The sequence below is a fragment of the Hylobates moloch genome, unplaced genomic scaffold (genome assembly GCF_009828535.3).
Source record: "Hylobates moloch isolate HMO894 unplaced genomic scaffold, HMol_V3 SCAFFOLD_2, whole genome shotgun sequence".
NCBI lineage: Eukaryota > Metazoa > Chordata > Mammalia > Primates > Hylobatidae > Hylobates > Hylobates moloch.
The window spans coordinates 8,578,159-8,600,831 of record NW_026652277.1 but is presented as its reverse complement, the minus strand read 5'-3'; the positions used below and the strand labels follow the sequence as shown (position 1 = coordinate 8,600,831).

General features: G+C 36.5%; 1 long non-coding RNA gene across 1 annotated transcript; it reads right to left on the bottom strand.

Moving 5' to 3' along the window:
- Window positions 1–692: 692 nt before the first annotated feature.
- LOC116474660 (uncharacterized) lies at window positions 693–17,275 on the bottom strand. Its single transcript, XR_004249729.1, has 4 exons — window positions 17,182–17,275; window positions 12,547–12,627; window positions 1,386–1,460; window positions 693–802 (listed from the first exon to the last, which is right to left on the bottom strand). It is a non-coding gene; the product is annotated as an uncharacterized LOC116474660 (long non-coding RNA).
- Between the last annotated feature and the right edge of the window lie 5,398 nt (window positions 17,276–22,673).

The window sequence follows — 22,673 nt, the reverse complement described above, 5'->3', positions numbered from 1 at the left end:
GGATAAAAAACCAAACACCACATCTTCTCACTCATAGGTGGGAATTGAACAATGAGAACGCATGAACACAGGAAGGGGAACATCACACACCGGGGCCTGTTGTGAGGTAGGGGTAGAGGGGAGGGATAGCATTAGGAGATATACCTAATGTTAATGATGAGTTAATGGGTGCAGCACACCAACATGGCACATGTATACATATGTAACAAACCTGCACGTTGTGCACATGTACCCTAAAACTTAAAGTATAATATAAAAAAATTAATAGATTATTTTTACCAAGAGAATACAATAAGTGTCCGTGAGTCTATGCCATAAAGAAATGGATGAATGAATGAATGAATGAATGGGAGATAACAGCTCTCCCAATGAATAAATGTAGAAAGAAGATGGAAATCTGAATTCACCAATAGAATACCACAGTAATAATTGTTGCAGGCAAGATGTACCAATGAAAACCAAAATTCATGGGTAAAACTTTGAGGAGAAAGATTATATGTGCCTAGTGCAAAATTATCACCCTCAAGATACCCATTAATTGCTAAAGGAAAAATAGTAATTTTAAAAAATGGAAGCACCTGGAAGATGCCATCTCAGCCAAGTGATCAAGATTAATATCACCAGTAATAAGACATATTGACATCCCACACTACCTGATTTGATACACTAAGAAGGGCTTATCATTTCTGTGGTACTCTTGGTCAACAATGCACAAGTAACATTTATTCATTGAAACACATTAGGCAGATCCAAACTGCAGGACATTCTTCAAAACAGCTGTACTCTTCAAAAGTGTCAGGTCCTGGAAGACAAAGAGATACTGAGGAACCATCACGGAGCGGGAGAGGACATGGAGTCATAAAAACTAACTGTGATGTGGAATCCTACATTGGATCATGGACCAGAAAGAGAACACTGATGGGAAGACTGATGAAATCTGAGTAAGTCTGTAGTTTGGTTTAAAGAATAATAATAATAACAATAATAGTTTAGTTTCTGGCTCCTTAATAAAATTCCCCTAGTTACTGTAATGTCTAAAAATGAAGCCCCCGTGGTGGGCTACTGTGACTATTCACTGCATTTGAGAATAAAGAATAATTAAGGAAAAAAAATACTCTGTCAGCCTAGGCAATATAGTGAGACTCTATCTGTACAAAAAAAATTTAAAAAGATAATAAGCAGGGTGTAGTGGTGGCACCTGTGGTCCCAGATACACAGGAGACTGAGATGGGAGGATCACTTGAGCTCGGGAGGCTGAGGTGAGCTATTATTGCATCACTGTACTCCACCTGGGTGACAGAGCAAGACCCTGTCTCAAAATATAAAAAATAAAGAAACACTAAGGTCAATAGGTCTACAATTCTTCTGGCAATGAGTCATCTCACTTGCAAAATCGGTTTGTGGACTTGGCAGGAGTCCAGTTCAGGTTGTTCATTGTTTTTCTTGTTTTAGGGGGGTCACTGCCAAAAAATGGGCAATGAAAAGAGTTAAGGTCAAAAGAGTTGCATCTTCAAAGCAAGGAAGCTACTCTTCAGAGAATAATTTTCTGGAAAATTGAAAAAAAAATGTCTAAAGATACACAAGATTTTAGTGTTTTTTTATCCCCTGTGAAAGAAGCTATTGAGAGCAAAACAAAATGAAAGAGAGCCTTTGCTTCTTGAGGTGAAAGAAGACAGTTCCTGGAAAGAGGAGGCAGTGTAATTCCCGGCAACACCTCCGGTTTGGTCACCGTTTAATGAAGAACACAGAGCCTGTTGACTACAGACCCCAGGTATAAACTGTGTTCATTTCCAGCCTTGTTAGCGCCTTTGGCAAGAGTACATTCATATAACGACATTACTGGATAATGCATTTGAACAAGAAAGTAATGGTGGAAAAAAACAACTGGACAAGGTGAACAAGACTTGCCCACATGTAAATGATTCTGGGAAATAACATTAACAGCTTCATATTTTAAATAGCAGTCATTTTAATATTTTTAAAGTCTGTGATAAGTATCACACTTGAAATCCCAGCACTTTGGGAGGCTCAGGTGGGCTGATCGCTTGAACCCAGGAGTTTGAGACCAGCCTGGACAACATGGGGAAACCCTGTCTCTACAAAAAATACAGAAGAAATTATTGGGGTTTGGTGGGATGTGCCTGTAGTCTCAGGTACTCAGGAGGCTGAGGTGGGAGGATCACTTGAGCCCAGGAGGCCGAGGTTGCTGTGATCCAAGATTGCACCACTGCACTCCAGCCTGGAAAACAGAGTGAGACCCTGTCTCAAAAATAAATAAATAAAGAAAGTGTATTTATTACCCATACGTTTTATTTTATTTTAAAGTGTATGGTTGAACTTTAAAATAAAATAAAATGTATGGTTAATAAATCAATTTTGTAAGGACATCCATAATTTGAAAAAGCAAACTGCTATACACACATAGCCTTAATTGAAATTTTCATAAAATACATTCTTTGAATAACAGCATCAATTTTGGTAAGTGGCAAATATTAAAGAAATAGAAGTTAGCCAATAACCAAAAAAGGAAAAGACATGAGTGATGCCTGGAAATGACAGCAAAAGCCATTGAAGATGTAAAATGTTTTTAATGCATAATCTTAGTTTTTATGCAAAGCCGTACATAGAAGTTCATACAGGATTAAACATGTGTAACAGTATATTTGTTTCTATGTGTGTGTGCATATATATACATATATGCATCCATGCTACACATATATAATTCCAACCTCAGTTTCACCAAACTGTCCTCATCCATGATGAGAAGGAAACTGTAAGATGAAGTTGTAATCATGGAGATTAACAGTATGTTTTCACCCTGTTTTTACCTCCCCTTAATATCCTGACATAGCTTTTGGTTTCACTCTACTCTTTGACCTTTGGATTTCTGAACTTTATTTTACCTTTTTTGTTTGTTGGTTTTCTTGGAAGGGTTTTAACCTACTGGGGCCATTGTCATTTACAGGAAGCTACAGGAAGCATATGTGTCTGCCTCTGTGTGTGGGAGAAGGGGACAAGCTGCCGCGTTAGAATAGAGAGGAGGAGGCAAGGGAATGGGTATTTTGGACGTTGCCTGCATGCTAAGCCCAGGGGCAGAATGGACTTAATTACTTAAATATCTATCTCTAAAATTCTACTTAAAACATTTAAAAGCACAGATGTTGTTTCTTTCTAGAGTTACCATTTGACCTGAACTTTCTACTGTGCCTAGTAAAATAGAAAAGGCCTAAATGTAACTTTAGGATTCAAATAGTAAGGATATTCATCTTTAATATTTTACTGCTCCTAAAAATGATACATTTTCTACCAAAAGTAGCTTCTTGTTTGGAATGAAAAAATTTTCTTTGCTATTTGTGTGTGTGTGTGTGTGTGTTTATTCCACTTTTTTTCTCTAACAAATATTTTGAAAGTCAAAGAGAGGGATTTTCATTTTAGATGACGATTAACCCATTGTGAGAGAAGGCTTGACAGTTCAAAGACAATTTGTCACCATGGGTTGAGGTTGAGTTACAGATTCTCTTGGCCCCAATTCGCATCCTTGATCTACCTCATCTGTTTCATCTCTTTGCCTTGACTCACCATAAAACGAGTCCTTGATAAATTTGGAGTCAATGAAGGCGACTGCTTAGTTTAATGTGTCAAGAGAAATTCCTGATTTCCATTCCAGACCACTTGTGGAGCTGTTGCCCTTCTCTTGCAGTATAACTTTCCGACTTACACAAAAGTGGCTATCATGCTACGGATTGCTGACTCTACAATATAGCATTAATTTTAAAGTGGAATATCCTATGACACTGCTTTCAACAGTCAGTATTATTTGATGTTATCTTTTAGTCTTCCAGTATAAAAAGACAGTAAGAACCTGGCTCTACCTGGAGTTAATAACTAAAAATTCAATATACTCTTGCAAGATATTAATGTGTTAGTCTTTCTGAGAAAAATCAAACTAATTTAAGAACTCCCCTTATACTGAGAACAGTTCACAGAAATTTACAGCTGCTTCTTTCCATGAGATAGGATCTCCTGCTTCAGTGTATGTGCTGAAAGCCAATTAAAACATTATGTACCTTGAGGATATTAATATGAAGCAAAAAAAAAAATGACTGATGGGAAGGTCAAAGTAGACTTAGCAAAGCAAAAGCAATGTCCAATAAAGAATAACCTGTAGACCTCCTACAACTCACCAACTTCCTAAAATTTATTATATAAATGTGGACAATGATAGCTGGGCTCTTTTCCAACTCTTAAGTTTCGAGACAGTCAATTCCTTTATATGAGCAAAGTTCTTGGGAGACAAACTCTATTCTATAGTCCCACTAGGACAATGACTCCAGGTATCTTGCTTCAGTAAGGACGCCAGACTCACAGCCTATTGGAATGGCCAGTATGGCAGGGCGAAGAGTGTTCTATCACTAACTGGAGTAGAAGGAATTCAGATTCTAGGTAAGAGTTTTCGGTAGCCACAGAAGGCATTGGCATTCTTAAACAAATTAAATGTGTCGACATTCAGTCTTCCTTGAAATAATTGAAAATTTATATGATCCATGATTATTGTTTTGTTTTTTTATGAAGTCCTCCACATTAGCACATGAACCTTTGGAAAATAACCACATAGACTTAAGCAATCAGTGCTTTGTTAACACAGCTGAAAACAGTGGGTGGGCCATTTTTTTTCAGGTGAGAAAAAGCAGGCTGAGAACTGAACAGCTCTAGTCGCTTCTGTTTGTTTGAGGATCTTATCCCCAGGGCTGTGTTCTCTTGGCTGGGCATACCTGTTGATCACACTGCTTAACTGTAATTATTCCAGACAGCTTTTTGGCTCACGTTGTTGTTTCATAGGCTTCATAAATCATACAAATTATTACTGCAATAGAAAACTATAATTATCCACAAACCCTGACGTGCCAAAATGTGTATTAATTAGATAAGGTAACAAATACTTTACTGCACATGGCTATAATCATTACTTCAAAAGTGACATCTATACATATGCCATCTTGATATTCTGCAGCAAATGATTCAATATAATGTTCAGTTCATAACAGAATTGTTATCTAATTTGATTAATTAGTTAATGCTTTTCCAAGGTGTCTTAAGTATGAAAAATGATGTAGAATTGTTAAGTTTCAAGCTTAATGTTATGATCACATGAGATGCAAACTATAATTTGTAGAGAAATTTCTTATGGGGATAATTTATTAAAGTGTATATTTCTTAGTTCTAAATTTGGGTTAACATAGGAAGTTTCAAGAATAATGATCACTTTTAAAATTTTGCTCATCCCATTGCTCTAAGAGTTTAAAATAATTATTTCAAAAAATAATGAAACTTTATATTTGGTAGAAATAAGCATAATGCTCCAAAATGTATACTTTCTATCCACTAATCAAGCCTTGCATTTCAATGTAGAAAGAAATTCCAAGAGTAGACTTGAAAGAACATACTAAGTTAGTGTGCTCTCATATAAATATTCAGTACATAATACATTGTTCTTACATCTTTAGAAAGATGTGTAACTTCAGAATTATAAGATAATATGGAGTAGAGCACTGCAACTACATTCAAGACCCTATGATGTCCCCATATATTTAACCAAACCTATTGATTTTCAAATCAGTTTTTTTAATATTTGCAGAAGAACTGGATTTTATTTTTGATGCTATAAATATTGTATATATAGCAACAGTTCTATTTGTATTTCAACTGATACACCTGAAACAATGCATTCAAGCAAAAGTTTTGTCCTGAAGAATAAGAAAAACATTAAATTTCATAGAGATGAGAGATAAGTCAACTAAACTACTACTGGATTAAATATGTTCCAGAAAACATTAACACTGGTGCATTTTATTTGAGTAGAGGTTCTTAAGGGACCTTTAATATGAAGAAATAAAATATAAGTGCTTCATATTTGCCTATTTAGATGATTATCTCCATGAGTCATTTAAAAATAAATTCAAAGACAATTGATTCACATGTCCTCATTTTACCAATATTGGGAAATGATTAGGGAGTGTCATGAAAAGGAAATCATGTTGAAGATAACATATTAGCTATTCCGCTGCCAAGTCCTTTCGAAAATAATGAAAAAGATTCTGTAATGGAGACAGTAGAAATAGAACAACTGTGCAACAATTTTTCTCCAACTAATCTGCTTCTCAATGTCTAACATCGTGCCTAGCATATATTAAGCATCCATTAACTATGGGTTGAATAAATACATGTGATCACATAAAATTTATCCAGGAGGTGAGGAGTTAATTAAATGACATTGTACTTTATCAAGTAATAATATCACTATAACAGATGACTTCGGTGACATGAGAATAATTCAAAGATGCTGCTAATTCAGAATGAAAAACAGTACCATAAAATAGGGAAAGAATGAGGAAGGAAGCATTTAAAGAAGATTTTGCTTTAAACACTCAAAATCTAGCTGATATCATGGGGATTCATTTGTCCAAAATCTTTTAGTACATCACTGAAAAGGCAGAACACTAATAATAAAAGATTCGAAACTGTGCAAATGTTATATCCCAAAATCTTAGCATATTCTATATATGGAATTATTTATAAATATAGAAAGAAAATTTGCAAATCTGTAGTTTATTGGGCATTTTGTAAAAAAGAAGATATAGGAATTTTAGAACATGAGCCAATTCTAAGTTAGCATTTTTCTACTTAGACTATCTTGTGGTCAGTATCATGCTGGCTGTTGTAGAATGGTGCAATCCAAAAGAAATCCATTAATAAAAAACACTATTGATAATTCCAGCTTCTGTTTCTGTAAATAAGTCATATTAGGTTATTTACAACAATCTTCCTACTGAAAACTAAAAAGGATACTAGATAATTTTTTAATTTAATTTAATTTTAATTTTAATTTCTGAGATACAAGTGCAGGTTTGCTACATAGGTAAACGTGTGCCCTGGTGGTTTGCTGCACCTATCAACCCATCACCCAGGTACTAAGCCCTGAATGCATCAGCGATTTATCCTAATGCTCTCCCTCCCCCTGCGCCCCCAACAAGCCCCAGCGTGTGTTGTTTCCCTCCCTGTGTCCATGTGTTCTCATTGCTCAGTTTCCGCTTATGAGAGAACATACAGTGTTTGGTTTTCTGTTCCTGTGTTAGTTTGCTGAGGATAATGGCATAAATGTTCTTTAGAAGCATCAGAGAGCCATTAGATTAGTTAAGAAATAACCAGGCCAGAATCTTAGAGTGGTAACCAGAGGAGTAAGTGGCATTCTGAGGACACAGGTTAATTCAGAAAAACTTGAACTTCAGGGCAAGAGAGACAGAGACCAAGTCTCTGCACCTATCCAATATGTACCATCCACTGGGAGGCATCCTCCTACCTTAAGCAGGTCTCTGAAAGAACTACAACTTCAGGGAAAAACTAAAGGTGCACAGAAGTAAGCCAGCCTCGTCATGCTTGGAGAACTACAAGTTTTCTTGCAGCTGAGTTGAACAGGAGAAAAGGAGGGAATCATCGTATATTGATTCTATCTAAGATAGACTCATCTTTTGTTGTCCCATGTCAAAGTTATGACATTGCAAATCACATCTGGAAATCTCAACATAGAACTGATTTTACACTTTTCAGTACTCCTATTTACTTTCCCAGGAAAAAAATAGTTGATTCAACCTGTCAATCAACCACTTGCTCCGTAGATAGCCATAAAATGCCTTTTCTGCAAAGTACTATGGGGCACAAAAAATTGGAGAGTACCTTCTCATCTTCTCACATTGATCTCTCATTTTCCAGCATTTAAGCCCAATTGTTTCAGGGTATGACAAGACTTCAAATAACATATACATTAAGCAAATTTTCCTAGTTTCATGGGATTAATCTTATTTACTGTTAGGAATCACCTGGATTCTCAGGTCCCCATTTCACAAATGCCATACCTTCTGTCCATTAGGTTAGGCATTTGTGGGGATTTATGGAGAATCCAGATATAATAAAATCCATGTAATTTAGGCAGCCCAAGAAATAGTGACGTATTTATTGTGAAGAAGTAGTTGAGGGACTGGCCAGAATTTGGGTTTACAATGAAACAAAGACCTTTATTATAAGCTCAATATGAGACTCAAGAAACTGTAATAAGTGGAATTTCAAAATCTAAAAGATCAAAGATTTTACATTAATATAAACATAAATTTCATCATTAAATATGTATGTATTCAGCACCTAATTTGCCTCAAACACACCGCTAGACAACCCAGTAATTAATAGAGAAGACAAGGATAAGTTTTATTCCCAAACATAATTGCCTATTCAAAAGAGGTTTATGTAGTAGACATTTGTCATTCAGCCTCGTAGTTAATTATTGAGACAATTTTATGTTTAAACTAAACAATTATGAATCATGTGCCTATTTTTGTTCATCATTATTACCTCTATACTTACATAATATTTGGTGCTTAGATAATAATCAATGTTTGATGAATGAGTGAATGCATTAAATAATAAAGGAATAAAAATAAAGCCTCTTTCAGATAATGGCACTCACCTATAAACCTTTAGAAACCCTTATATTCTATTGGAGGATTAATGAAAAAGAATATTGTAGTTACTTAAATTCCATCTGATGATGGCCAATATTGTGGTTCTTTATGTTTATTATGTTAATTCTAAATGATTATCTATTTCATAATGCCATACCTGGTAATTGCTGAAATGATTTATGATTTCTGATTAAGCTTATCTATTTGGAGGGGTTAAAAGAAAAACAGCATGAGACTATGAAAATAAAAAAGAAGAAAGACATAGTTTGTCATTCAGTTTTATGTAAGCTGAATGGTTTATAGTGAGAAACTGTTGGATGCAATTTCAGTAAGCAAGGATTTTGTGGAGAGATTAGATCAGTTACAAATTGCTAAATCTGATGGCTTAGATAAAATTTTACCAGAGGCTTTAAAAGAAGTAGAACATGTTTTGGGGAGAAGCAATTGCCTTCTGGAGAATGCACATTATCTATCTATCTATCTATCTATCTATCTATCTATCTATCTATCGATGTATATATATAATTTTTATTATACTTTACTTTATTATAATTTTTATTATACTTTAAGTTCTTGGATACATGTGCAGAACGTGCAGATTTGTTACATAGGTATACGCGTGCCATGGTGGTTTACTGTACCCATCATCCCGTCATCTACATTAGGTATTTCTCCTAATGCTATCCCTCCCCTAGCCCCCACCCCCTGACAGGCCCCAGTGTGTGTCACAGGCCCTCCCTGTGTCCATGTGTTCTCATTGTTCAACTCCCACTTATGAGCGAGAACATGCGGTGTTTGGATTTCTGTTCCTGTGTCAGTTTGCTGAGAATGATGGCTTCCAGCTTCATCCATGTCCCTGCAAAGGACATTAACTCATTCTTTTTTCTGGCTGCATAGTATTCCATGGTGTGTATGTGCCACATTTTCTTTATCCAGTCTATCATTGATAGGCATTTTGGTTGCCATAGTATATATTTTTAACAGCAAATTAAACGTAGACAGATTGTGTAACTAGATCCGAAATTAGAAGAAAATGATTGAATCTTCAGCTAGGACAGACAAATCATCTTTATATGTGTATAATGCATAAATACATAGATAGATATAGGTAAATATCCTGTGTGTTCCCTTTTTAAGTACATCCCTGCTATGCTAGATCACTAATATACAAAAGATCTAGCATATAAAAGGCCTAACATTTTTGTTTGATTTTGTTTTTCTTCATCTTTTCTGTTCTTGGCTTGGAAATAATCTTGAGGTGATCTCTCACCTCACCCATTAAACCGTGTGGGGATAACAGGAAGGAGTACATGTCTTTAAATCTCTCTGAACACTTCAGGCATTCAACTGCATTGAGTCCAGTTTGAAAATTTTTCAAAATGTTAAATGCAGTCACATTTTGAAAAGACAACCTCTCCTTGACTCCTTATTGATTTGCGGGTGTGTATGTCTGTATATCTGCGTGTATGTGTGTTGTCTGATGATTGGAGAAGCTGGAAAAAGATTGCAAGAAAAGTCCAAAACCCATTTTTTCCTGAAGATTGGCCAAATAAGATGTCATTAAAATTGGGCAGTTGATCCTCAACTCCTAAGAATGCTCAAATCTTCCTAAAATTGTGCACAACTTTACATTGCACTCTTGAGCTTCGGTTTGGGCAGTTAAAATGCATTTATTATCATGAAAAATACCATTAATCTTTACTTTTAGAAAGCTTTGTAAAAATTATGTTGTTATAAGAGATGCTTTGAGGCTTTTAATCTATTGAACTAAAAAGATCAAAGACAACTAATTCAGACTTTTAGAGACTTTCAACTGTGATTAAAATTCAAGAAAAATATATTAAATATATAGTATTAAATGTCTAAGAAGACTTGAGATCATTTTCTGGCTGAAGCCCTTGGGCCCATTCCTAAAGCCCTATCGTGCCATGTTTGATTTTATGATATGTCCATAGCCTAGTATGTAGCTTACACACACTCAAAATCAATATCAATCACATCTGTGCACATGGTCATATTCAAAGTACTACTGGGAAATGTAGATATTCCTAAAGAAAAAGAATGCAAATTTTGTCTTTAGAAAAACACTAAAGGTGTTTCACAGTATCTTCCAAATCTTCTGAGTCAAGGACAAACAAGGTTAAGTGACATACCCATATCACTGAGCACAGGATTTAATTGTGGTGGTGATACTGATAGTAACAATATTAAAACCAACTACATTTTTCCCCAAGGGTTTTTTCTTTTCCTTCTTACTCTTCAGTTTTTAAAGTCATTAAAAGGTAAAACTAAGGTGCAGAAAACCAAAACTTTAAGTCCAGATGGTCTGTTTCATTTTGGAATGAGTTATCCAATCCTTAGGCTTGATTTTTCTCATGTGAAAAATCTCTTCTTAGGCTAAGATATGATGTGACTACCTCAGTTTGAGTTTTTCACAGAATTAAATTAGAAATGGAAGGAACTAATTTATTTAAGTCATCAGCTCATTCTGTAGACCATTGGTATTAGCTATGCAAAAATAGCAAAATATGCTATTTCAATTCACAACATGCCTGTTTTACAGGAGTGGCTGAATATCCCGGAGATGTCCAATGAACTCTTTGGTGGAAAGGGATGTGGCAGTCACCCAAATAGGAATCAGAGTGGTTTTAATGCTTTAATTTCCAGTTTCTTTCAACATATGATGCATTTCCACTCCTGCTGCACTGGGGTTGTTGGCCACAACAAGTAAGCATGAGAAGCCAGAGCTCAGATTGCCAAGGAAAAGTTGAGACAAATAAAGGTCATTGAGATAGAGTGTGTCTATAGTTGCAGCAACAAGGCCTGTACTTGGGAGGGAGTCAGGGAACCCAGGTAAGTACAAGCAAACCAGAATCAAAGCAGGCCATTCAGTTACATCATACCAATGAGCTGCCAGAGCATATAAGACAATTTCTGGCTTAGCCATGAAGCTTCTTATATGCTTCTTGCTGAAACAAGAACCAGTTGTAAGAATTGTTCTGCAGTTGAGTGAAGAAAATCCACATTGCAGAGGTGTTAAGAGGATTAATCTAGTTTGAGTAAATGATGTGGGTTTATATCTAGGTGAGAGAATGACAATGTGTCACTCCTCTTGTGTGTTTTACAAAGGATGATCAGAAACAAGCTGATCTCACAAGTTAAGTCTGTGGGGCTAAAGGACTGTCTTTGAAAGTACTTTGTAGCATGGCTATTTCTCCCATTAAATTTGAAGGGTATTCCAGAACAGCTCCATCCTGGGCTGTACTTATGCTCCATGTATCTTCTCAAAAGAGAATTCAGCTAGGAGAATCCCCACCTGCAGACGACGTTTCTGCTCCCTGAGTTGGTGGTGAGCCTTCCTTAGAACTGGGAGGCTGAGCCGAGTTAGTCCCAGTGGGGAGTCACTTTGCCAGTTACACTGTCTCAGTCTATAACCATTTCCAATCTAGGTAGTTGCAAACAGAAAAAGTTGAACTTTTGCAAAATCAGCAGGAGAGAGTCCCACCTAAGGGTGAGGCAAATTGAAATTAAGATTGTGAAATAGATGCCTTGGGCATCAACCAGAAATGTTTTTAAAGAGAAAGTGTGAATAAGGAAGACTTGAGGCTAGAGGACGCTTCATTTGTGTCAGACTCCTTTGGCAAGAGCTGCTACGTGTTCCAAAAATCAGATCATGGGAGTTGGCAGTGGTGTCTCACATAGAATAAAGTTTGGGAGATATAGTGCCCTCAGAAACAGGAAGAATATTTATAGACATAATAGGAACTAATAATTTGATCTGGGCTTGATAAATTACCTTCCATCAAAGAGTTCAAATATCCATCATAATAATGATTTTTTTTTTACTCATTCTTGGGAAGTAAAGGAAGATCCAATATTATTATATATAATAACAACAATATTGTTATACAGCAATATTATATATTAATAATATATAATATTATGATACCTTTATTATATAATATTATATATTGTTAATAATAATGTTTTTAAAGAGAAAGAAATCAAGTTCAAAGTGATTTAGGAATTTACTCACACTTACACAATGGATCAAGGGCTAACCAGGCTCAGCCGGTTCAGAGTTTGGTGCTGTGGCTAAAGAGAAAGAATCTCATTGCTGGAAAAAAAAAGTCCCCCAGAGTTAAAATGATGTTCATTTTTCTAATCTCTGTGGCTCTAATCTATGCATCCACTTATCTTTAATACGGCTTTTTAAATTTGTCATTATACATAGTTGAAAATATCTTGAAAATATCTCTTTAATACTCTGCTTATAATCAATAATCTGGGATACAGTGATAGAGTTAGAAAATCATATACTAAAATATGCTTATAAATATGCTAAAACCAGTAGTTCAAAGTTTGGTGAAGAAGGGGATATTTGCATAGTCTTAGAGCATCCCCTCACAAACAGACATTAGTCTCAGAGTCTCCCCTCATAGTCTCTGAGTGTCTCCTCACAAATACATACAAAGAGGAAAATAGAGATTCTATAGTCGAGAAACCGAGTGGACAGCACATTTATCAAGCAACTACAACTAAAGTCATCAGTAATAGCAAACCAAATTCAAGTGCCTCCTGAAATAACATACCGAGAAGGACACCACATCGCATTTGTGGTATTCCTGTCCTCTTCCCCAAAACTGCATAATTTGAATCATATCATGAAGAAACATCAGACAAACTGAAATCAGAGTGCCTTATACAAAAATAATTGATCGATCTCCAAAAATGCCAAGGCCCGGAAAGACAAAGACTGAGAAATTGTTCAACACTACATGAAACTAAATGCAATGTGTGATTCTGGACTGGATCTTATTAAAAATATTATTGGCCAGGCATGTTGGCTCACGCCTATAATCTTAGCAATTTGGGAGGACAAGATGGGCGGATTGCTTGAGCCCAGGAGTTCCAGACCAGCCTGGGGAACATAGTGAAACCTCGTGTCTCCAAAAACTGCAAAAATTAGCCAGGTGTGCTGGTGCATGCCTGTAGTTCCAGCTATTTGGAAGGCTGAGGTGGGAGGATGGCTTGAGCCCAGGAGTTTGAGGCTGCAGTGAGCCACAGTTGTGCCATGGCAGACGGTGTGTCACTCCAGCCTGGGTGACAGAGTGAGACTCTTGTCTCAAAAAAAAAAAATTATTAGGACAATTAAAGACTTTGAATATAAGCTGTGGATTAGACAATGTGTTATATATTTAACATTAGTAATGTTAAATTTCCTAATTCATGTAGTGATGATATTGGAGAGTGCTCTTATTTTTAATAATACACACTGGAATATTTAGGGATAGAAGGTCATCAACACTTTCATCTCAACTCTTAAAAGGATTCTGAGAAATAAAAAGATCAATAGAGGATGCTAAGACAATGAAGCAAACTGTAAATAATTGGTCAATCAATTTATTTATTTGTTAACTGAAGTCTAGGATATCTTCATAAGAAAGACTTGAGACATTCAACAAATTATTACCAATTCCCCAATTATGTGTCAAAAACTGCTCTAGAACTGAGGACATATTGGTGAGAAAAACACATAGAGTTACTCTTATGGCTTGACCATATTTACCTGTTTTCCAAAGCATTTCCTTAATATGAACTTCTCCATTTAAAATAAAATCTAAAGTGGGATGGAGACCAGAGCCCTTTTTCTTGAGATAAATACCCTTATTTCTCAAATTCTAAAAGTAAAACCAAGTAACTGAATTAATGCAACAAGTCTTTACAGCCTGTTCACCTCCTAGCCCAGGCTCTGTGTCAAGCAGCAGTTCATGTTTTATATTTTCTCCCCTTGCTAAGAGGGATTAGTTTGATTGTTAAAGTTTGTAAGTGTTATTTGGCCATGGTTCCTATCACATCCTCAATCTTGAAGCTAAGTTGTACTCAAGTGGAGGAAAGGACCCCATTAATTTATATGCCTTTTCCTTCACTAGCTCAACTCTCTGTACATAAACAGAAGTAATTTCGAGCAGTGGGGATTCAAGGATAATTTTTTTAAAAATTAAATCATTTCTTACCACAAATAAAAGACGCCACATAAGCATTACTCTCTGTAAAGTTCACACTCTGGACTCGTCATAAATGGTCTTTATTCAGAGTCCCATTTTGAAACTGTTTCATAGGATCAATGATCATTTGTTATAAGATGATAAGATATAAAATTTTAATTAATTTTACAATTAAGTAAAGTAAGTAAGTAAACACATGAACCTGATATTATTATTTTAAAATTATCTATTCATTGTTGGGTAACTTAAACTAATTTACAGATGTCTACAGGTGTAAATATGTAGGTGCCATGATTTACCAAATGTCCGTGAGGCAGAAAAGTAAATTTAGTGTAATGAGAAGCCATGACTTTTTAACTTTCTCATACAATACACTCAAAAAACAAGGCTTGTAAATGTAGACAATTTAGGTAGAGTATCACTCTGGCCACACTTGTAACATTTATGCATGCCTGTGTGAGAAGAGTTATAATAATTAGAGCCCAAAATAAGATGCATAATAATTACTATTATTAGTCAACAAGTATTTATTGTCTTGAAAATGCCATGAACTTTTCTAAATTCAGGAGATACAGCAAAATATATGTGGTAAGTCACTCTCGTGGTACTTAGAATTCAGTGAAATAATAGCTATCTGCTTTATTTTGTTATGTAATAACAAATTTAAAGTGATTCATAATAGCAAAGTATTAATCTAAATATTGATCAAGTTTAAAATTATAATCCATAAAAATTCTAGGAGATACAAGGTATAGCTATTTTATTTTACAGATAAGTAAATTGAGTACAAAGACGTTAAGTAACTTATGCAAGGTCATATAACTAGAAAGCAGCAGAATCAGGCCTGGCGTGGTGGCTCACACCTGTAATCCCAGCACTTTGGGAAGCTGAGGCGGGTGGATCATGAGGTCAGGAGTTCGAGACCAGCCTGGCCAACATAGTGAAACCCCATCTCTACTAAAAATACAAAAATTAGCCAGGCGTGGTGGCATGTGCCTGTAGTCCCAGCTACTCTGGAGGATGAGGCAGGAGAATTGCTTGAACCTGGGAGGTGGAGGTTGCAGTGAGCCGAGACCATGCCATGCCATTGTACTCCAGCCTGGGTGACAGAGCGAGATTCCACCTTAACTCAATTCTAGGGGAAATGGGAGATAAATGGGTAAAAACCCAGAATAAAGTGGAGGATTAATGCAGGAGATTCATGAGAAATTAGGTTGAAAAGCAGGTAGATTTAGACTACAAAGTACTGAGTGATAAACTAAAGAATTTTGTCTTTATCTTTTAAGAATCAGATAACTATAAAATATTTGGGGAAAAGGAATATGACACAATGGCCATCACTTCTCGGAAGATTAAAATGGTAACTGTTGTGTAGAGCCTACTACAGTGGAGAGACTCAAAGGGAGTAAAGGCCAGGGAGGATATAGTCTAGAATTTAACCCAGAAATAAGATTTTTCACTTAGAGCAGTAGTGGTCACAGCAAATAAACTATAGTCAGCCAAAGGACGTCTATCTAATTAAGTGAACTGAGGGAGCATACATTCGTTTCAGCAATTACAATCATATTGACTCTGCCAATACATAGTAGAACTATGTCATATGGTTACATAAATCATGAAGGTGTTCCCAATGATCAGATTAGCAACCAAATCATGCAACCAGTTACGATTCTCCTTCTCCTTTCTAGTTAGCTGCCTTGATGTTGATTTGCTATTTTTTTTTTTTTTGGACTTTGGTGTGTCCTAAAAGCACCCTTTTATCAATTAACTATGCTCTAGGGAGTATGACTCAGAGGTATTATCTATGCAAGGAACAGGGAAATGACAGATTGAGACTATTATCTAATTCAACGAATCCACTACCGTAAGTGAGGTAGCCTAAATGAACTGAATGGTACCTGTAAATCGGCTTGAAAGATAATGTTCTCTGTACTCTACATTGTTTTGTTGTATTCTTTATAGGTTATTCCAGTTTTTTGCTTTTCTTCTCCTTCCCAAGTTTATGTTTCTCTCCTGCCTGGCACTGATTCTTCTATTTAAGAATAGATACAGTAAAACAACAAAAATGGGTCAGCATTGAAATGTCTACATAAATCTGGGGAAGGGAGTTGTAGAAGAGTTTCATATGGGAACTTGATCACATTGTCCAGCACAAGGCGGGTATCCAGGGAAGGTGAGTTTGCTGAAGTTAACGACGTGTTAGAGTAAAAAACATGATGCAGATGATGGTAACATTAGCAATGTCTGGAATAACTTTCTACATAGATGGGATTGGAGAAGTCCCACAGAGTTCCAGGGACTAGGAAAACCTTTCAGATAAATGTCCCATCTGCTTACTGATGCCTGCAATTGTATAGGAAGAGTTTCATTTCTTACCCCAAGGCATTAGATTGCTGTTAAAATGCAACTCTCCTGGGTATGGCAATACTATAAATTGTTGCTCTACCCAAGGGCCGGGGGGTGGGGGGGAAAGATTATCAGAGGCTTTCTTTAAAGCAGATTTAGACAAGGAGAGGGATGTAGCCACTGGACCCTGGTGTAAAGCAGTGGAACAGTGCAACCTTAATCGATAGAGGCCTAGGAGGGGTGGGAAAGGACATAGAATGGATAAGAAGAATGCAAAATGCAACGGAAAGAAAGGAAAGCATGTGAAAAGATCTTACTTTCTCTTCTGGTTCTGAGAATTGATATTGCTGGCTGAGACTGTCCTTTCCTTAGCAATTTGTATCCTTTGTTTAAGGTGTAGCAGAATTCAATGCATGTATATCTCTGCCATTGTGTAACTCGGGTGGAAACAGACACTCTTCTAACGTCATAAGATGATTAATTGTGATATACCTTTGCCAGTTTGGGGTGTGGTGTATGGAAATTACCATAACCCACCCCACATTTTTGCTGACCTTTTTCTCTTTTAAACCTAGCTGTGCAAATCTAGTAATTTACTTGGAAAATATAATCATAAATTTTTCAGTCGGGCACATTATATACAGAAAGTATTATATTTATTATATTATATTCACCTGGTTTTTTTTATACCACTTTCTAGAATAGAAGCACTAGTTTACTCAAAATGAAGCAGATCATTAATATGATATTTAATTAACTATTGAAGATTGCTCTTACTTAACCTATACAGATTATTAATGCAAAAGAAGTCACAGATACTTCCCAAAAAAAGACATACAAGCGGCCAACAAACGTAAAAAAAAAGCTCACATCACTGATCATCAGAGAAATGCAAATCAAAACCACAATGAGACATCATATCACATCAGTCAGAATGGCTATTGGTAAAAAGTAAAAAAATAACAGATACTGGCGAGGCTGCGGAGAAACGGGAACACTTAGTTAGAAATGTAAATTAGCTCAGCCCACTGTGAAATGCAGTTTGGAGATTTCTCAAAGAACTAATATCAGAACTACCATTTGACCTAGCCATCTCATTACTGGGTGTGTACCCAAAGAAATATAAATTATTCTACCAAAAAGATACATTCTTGCATATCTTCATTGCCGCACTAGTCACACTAGCAAAGTCATGGAATCAACCTAGGTGACTCTCAATGGTGGACTGAATAAAGAAAATGTGGTGTGGTATATATACACCATGGAATACGACACAAACCTAAAAAAGAGTAAAATCATGTTTTGCAGTAACATGGATGCAGCCAGAGGCCATTATCCTAAGCAAATTAATGCAGGAACAGAAAACCAAATACCGCATATTCTCACTTATAAGTGGGAGCTAAACATTGGGTACACACAGATGTAGAGATGGGAACAATGGCCACTGAGGACTAATAGAGGGGGAGGGAGGGGAAAGGAAAGGGCTATAAAACTACCTGTTGGATATTATGGTCTACCTTGATGATAGGATCAATCATACTCCAAACCTCAGCATCACACAATATACCCGGGTAACAAACCTGCACGTGAAAGCTGCCTGAATCTAAAACACAAATAGAACTTTTTTTTTAAGTCATGAGCAAATTCTCTGGTGACCTTTGAATTTGTGGGAAAATGTTTAATTTTAAAAGAGAATTAATGTGTTCAGATTAAAATCAATGAAAAAAATATCTACAAGACACTGGATGGGCCTTAGCCTGATTTTTAGACAATTATAGTCATGTTTCAGTTGTAGTTTTACATTTTGCTGCTTCCCAAAACTCTCTGACAAAATAAGAAAACACATGTGACAACTGACTCCAAGAAAATGCTCTTTTAAGTGAGAAAATTATTTCCATAATTATGTTTGTTCACTTTGAATTTTCATAGTTAAGGTTACTTAAATGTACTGATATTTGTATGCTTTTCTTATCTATCTAGATATAATTCAGGAAAATCATGAGAATTAATTGAGAAAACAGCAAAAACATTTACATTTTATTCCATATTCCTGCTAAATTCTCAACTAATTTTCTCAATTTTTAAAAAATGACTTTGTTTCTACTTTTAAATTTTAATTTGATTTAACTTTAAGTTCTGGATTACATGAGCAGGACGTGTAGGTTTGTTACGTAGGTAAACATGTGTTCTGGTGGTTTGCTGCACCTATCAACCCATCGCCTTGGTGTGAAGCCCAGCATGCGTTAGCTATTTATCCTGATGCTCTCCTCCCCCAATTCCCACCCCTGACAGGCCCCAGTGTGTGTTGTTACCCTCCCTGTGTTCATGTGTTCTCAAAAAAAGGATTTTTATGGAAGAAGGTTTATATCTTTTTAAATAGAAACACGTGACCCATTCAGATAGGAGTTGTTAAACTGTCATGTCAATTTCAACAACCTAACTTGATATAATATCTCAAAGCACTGAATTCTGAAGATTCAGAGAACCTCCAGTTTACTCTCTTTATTTCAAATGATGAAAATTGAGCCAAAGAGGTTGAATAATGCATCTGAAGGCTTCACCAAAACAAGTATTTGATGTGGTTTCCTAATTCTCTGCATCATGAAGATTTTGCTGTAGAATTCTCCCATTAAAAATAGTCAATATGCTTAACATCTTAGGTTTGGGTGAGTTTCAATGTTTATTGCTATGTATTTAAATTTTTATAAAACACAGAAAAAAACTAGTCAAAATTCCTAAGTGGAACAATCCAGAACGAAGAATGGAGTTTCTGATTTTATTAATTGCCTCGGAAATTGAGGCCGAAAGAGGTCAACCGTCCAAAGTTCACACTAGTCAGTAGTAAAGTTGGAACGAATGCCATAAACTTTTGTTTAGTCAGCTTTGCAGTGCAACATCTTTAGATGCAGCATATACAGAGAGAAATGTGTTGAGAGTTCTGATGACAGGAAATCTTGGCTGGAGTTCATAGGTAAAGAGATCTTATGAAGAAGTGGTTGGCCATACCAAAATGTCCTCTGATATTACTGAATTTATGTTGTTAAGATTTCAAATGTCTGAGATGTAAATATAGTGGTTTAATGTGAACAAAGAGTAAATCCAAAAATAAAAGTGAGGAGGTGAAGAAAAAGCAGTGAAAACACTTAACATGCCTTAAGCATAAAATAAATCAGACTTTCACGCAAATGCCCAAAATTTCAGAAAACCAAATACGGCATGTTCTCACTTATACGTGGGAACTAAATGATGAGAACACATGGACGCATAGAGGGGAACAACACATGCTGGGGCAAATGGGGGGAGGGGTGTGGAGGGTGGGAGGAGGAAAAGGATCAAGAAAAATACTAATGGATACTAGCCTTAATATGTGAGTGACAGAATAACCTGTACGACAAACCCCCATGATATTAAGTTTACCTATGTAACAAACCTACACAGGTACCCCTGAACTTACAATAAAAGTTTTAAAAATATGCATTCCTAGGCAACTCATTATCTTGCAATATTCACAAGATGCAAAACCAATACTTTTGTGACTGTGGTTGCATTATAAGGGCATATAACTCTTTCTCCTTTTAGTATTTGATGATCTTTTCTCCAAATCAAAACCCCAGAGATTCCCTCATGGATGAATAATCAAGTCACAATCATCTTTATATCCTCTCTCTTATTCCCAGCACCAAGCAGAATGCTTAGTCACAGTAGTTTCTTAAAAAGTATAATTGTTAAGTAAACGAAGAAATGGCTAATGAACGAGAATAAGTCAGCCCAAACCATTACTTGAAAAACAATGAAAATTTCCGAGCCGTTTTTTAGAAATAATGACTGCGAAAGAAGACAATGACAAAAAGAGAAAGAATATTGGTGTGTATAGGATGGCTTCCCAGTGTTCAACACAACTAGTAAAATAGTTCTCAAATTTGATCAAGAGCAATGTATACTCAAAGAAGTCACCCACATCAGACATTTCTCCATAGAGATACGTCAAGTGTCTACTATGTGAAGGACAGATGTCAAATGTTGTCACTCACAGAATCTCAGTGAAGAGGCAGTATGATAAGATGGTGAAAAAGCGATTAAAGAAACAGTAAGCTTAAAAAATCAGAAAAATCTAGATTAAAGTCTTGCCTTTTCTATTCACTACCTGCATAATAACCTTAAGTGACTTATTTAAATCTGCTAAGGATCAGTTGCAGTTGTGATGTTTAAAAAGCAAGGATAGTGCTTAAGTCCAACATGGTTGTGAGAGTTAAATGAAATGATGTATGTGTAGCACCAAGAAAATGTCTCATGTTGAGTGAATACTTCAACACTGCTCTCCTTCCTTCATTCTCCTCATCTGGAGTTATGCAGACAATGATAAACAACGCATGGCTATTCTGTGCCATGAATAGAAGAGTGGAAGTTTCTATCAGTTGGGCTTGGATGCACTGTCTGTGCCTCCATCTAGCTTTTTAGCCCATAGAAGATAGTGGGTTCACTTCAATGAAAGTGAATATTTCCAGGAAAGCATAAACCCTTTGTGAGGTGTAATCTTGCTGCCCCCACAGGAGGTGACACCACAGGCAGTCAGAAGTGCTGAGGTGCAGTGGGTGCTCAGGAGATTCCTGGAACCTGATGTTCACTTCACTCCCACCCAACTGCTGATAGAAAAGCAAGAGGCACAGCAGAGATCAATTCCTGTTGCTCTTTTGCTTAGGACAAACTGGACTACATTGCACAGCGTCTCCCGTAGCTCTTGTGGCTAGACAAATGAGTTCTGACCCGTTTCCAACTAGTAGAATATGAGCAGAAGTGCTTCTAGCCCCACAAAGACTTCTCTAAATCTCCATGATTTTTCTCCTTCAGCCCACCAATGCCTGAGTCCTGAATTATTGATGCAAAGACAGCTGCCCAGTAACCTAGGCATGAGCAAGAAATAAGAGCTGGTTGTGACTCTACGCGAATTTAGGAGGGAACTCTATTTCCTTTAGGGGGGAAATATTTTCACTACACAGATAAGAGTATGACTAAAAAGCTATTTTAGCAGATAATGGTTGCCTACTCTAAAGAATTCGAGAAGGAAGATGAAGAAAGACTGACTTAGTTTTGTTCTTTCATCAGTGTTCACGTAAACAGGATGGGCAACAGGCAACACAAAACCAGAATGATTTGTAGATGCCAAAAGCACTTCCAGCAGCTAAATATCTCTTTAATTCCCACCCAGTGGATTTTTTAACTTCCTGTGTTGAGGTTATAGGAGAAGAAGGAAGGAAGTATCTCAAGGAAAAGACTCTTGCATTTAGTTTCCTGCACTTGCTTGGTAGGCACAAAACATACACCTATTGAGTAAAAAGATGTATGAAATGACTCTATCCCAAAGCTGCCTCAATGTTTATCCTCTGCAACATAAAGAAAAACTATTTTTATTCACAGATGAATACAGAGTTGCTGATACTGTGACACTCCAGGAATAAAGTAGTGTGTGATTAGTGCGTGGGTGCACCCTGCAGGTGGAGCAGAGTTCAACGGACAGCTCCAATTGAGTCTCTCCCTATTTAAGGGGCATTTATCAGGGACAAAAAGGGCAGATCTCAGAAGAAAAGACCCTTAAGAAATGTAGTGCCAGTGGAAACAGTTACTAAGAGTCAAGGTGAATTTCTCCTGTAAAACTTAGCCTCCAGGCCAGGCACGGTGGCTCACGCCAGCACTTTGGGAGGCCGAGGCGGGCGGATCACCAGAGGTCGGAGTTCGAGACCAGCCTGGCCAATATGGTAAAACCCCTTCTAAACTAAAAATACAGAAATTAGCTGGGTGCCCTGGTGGACAC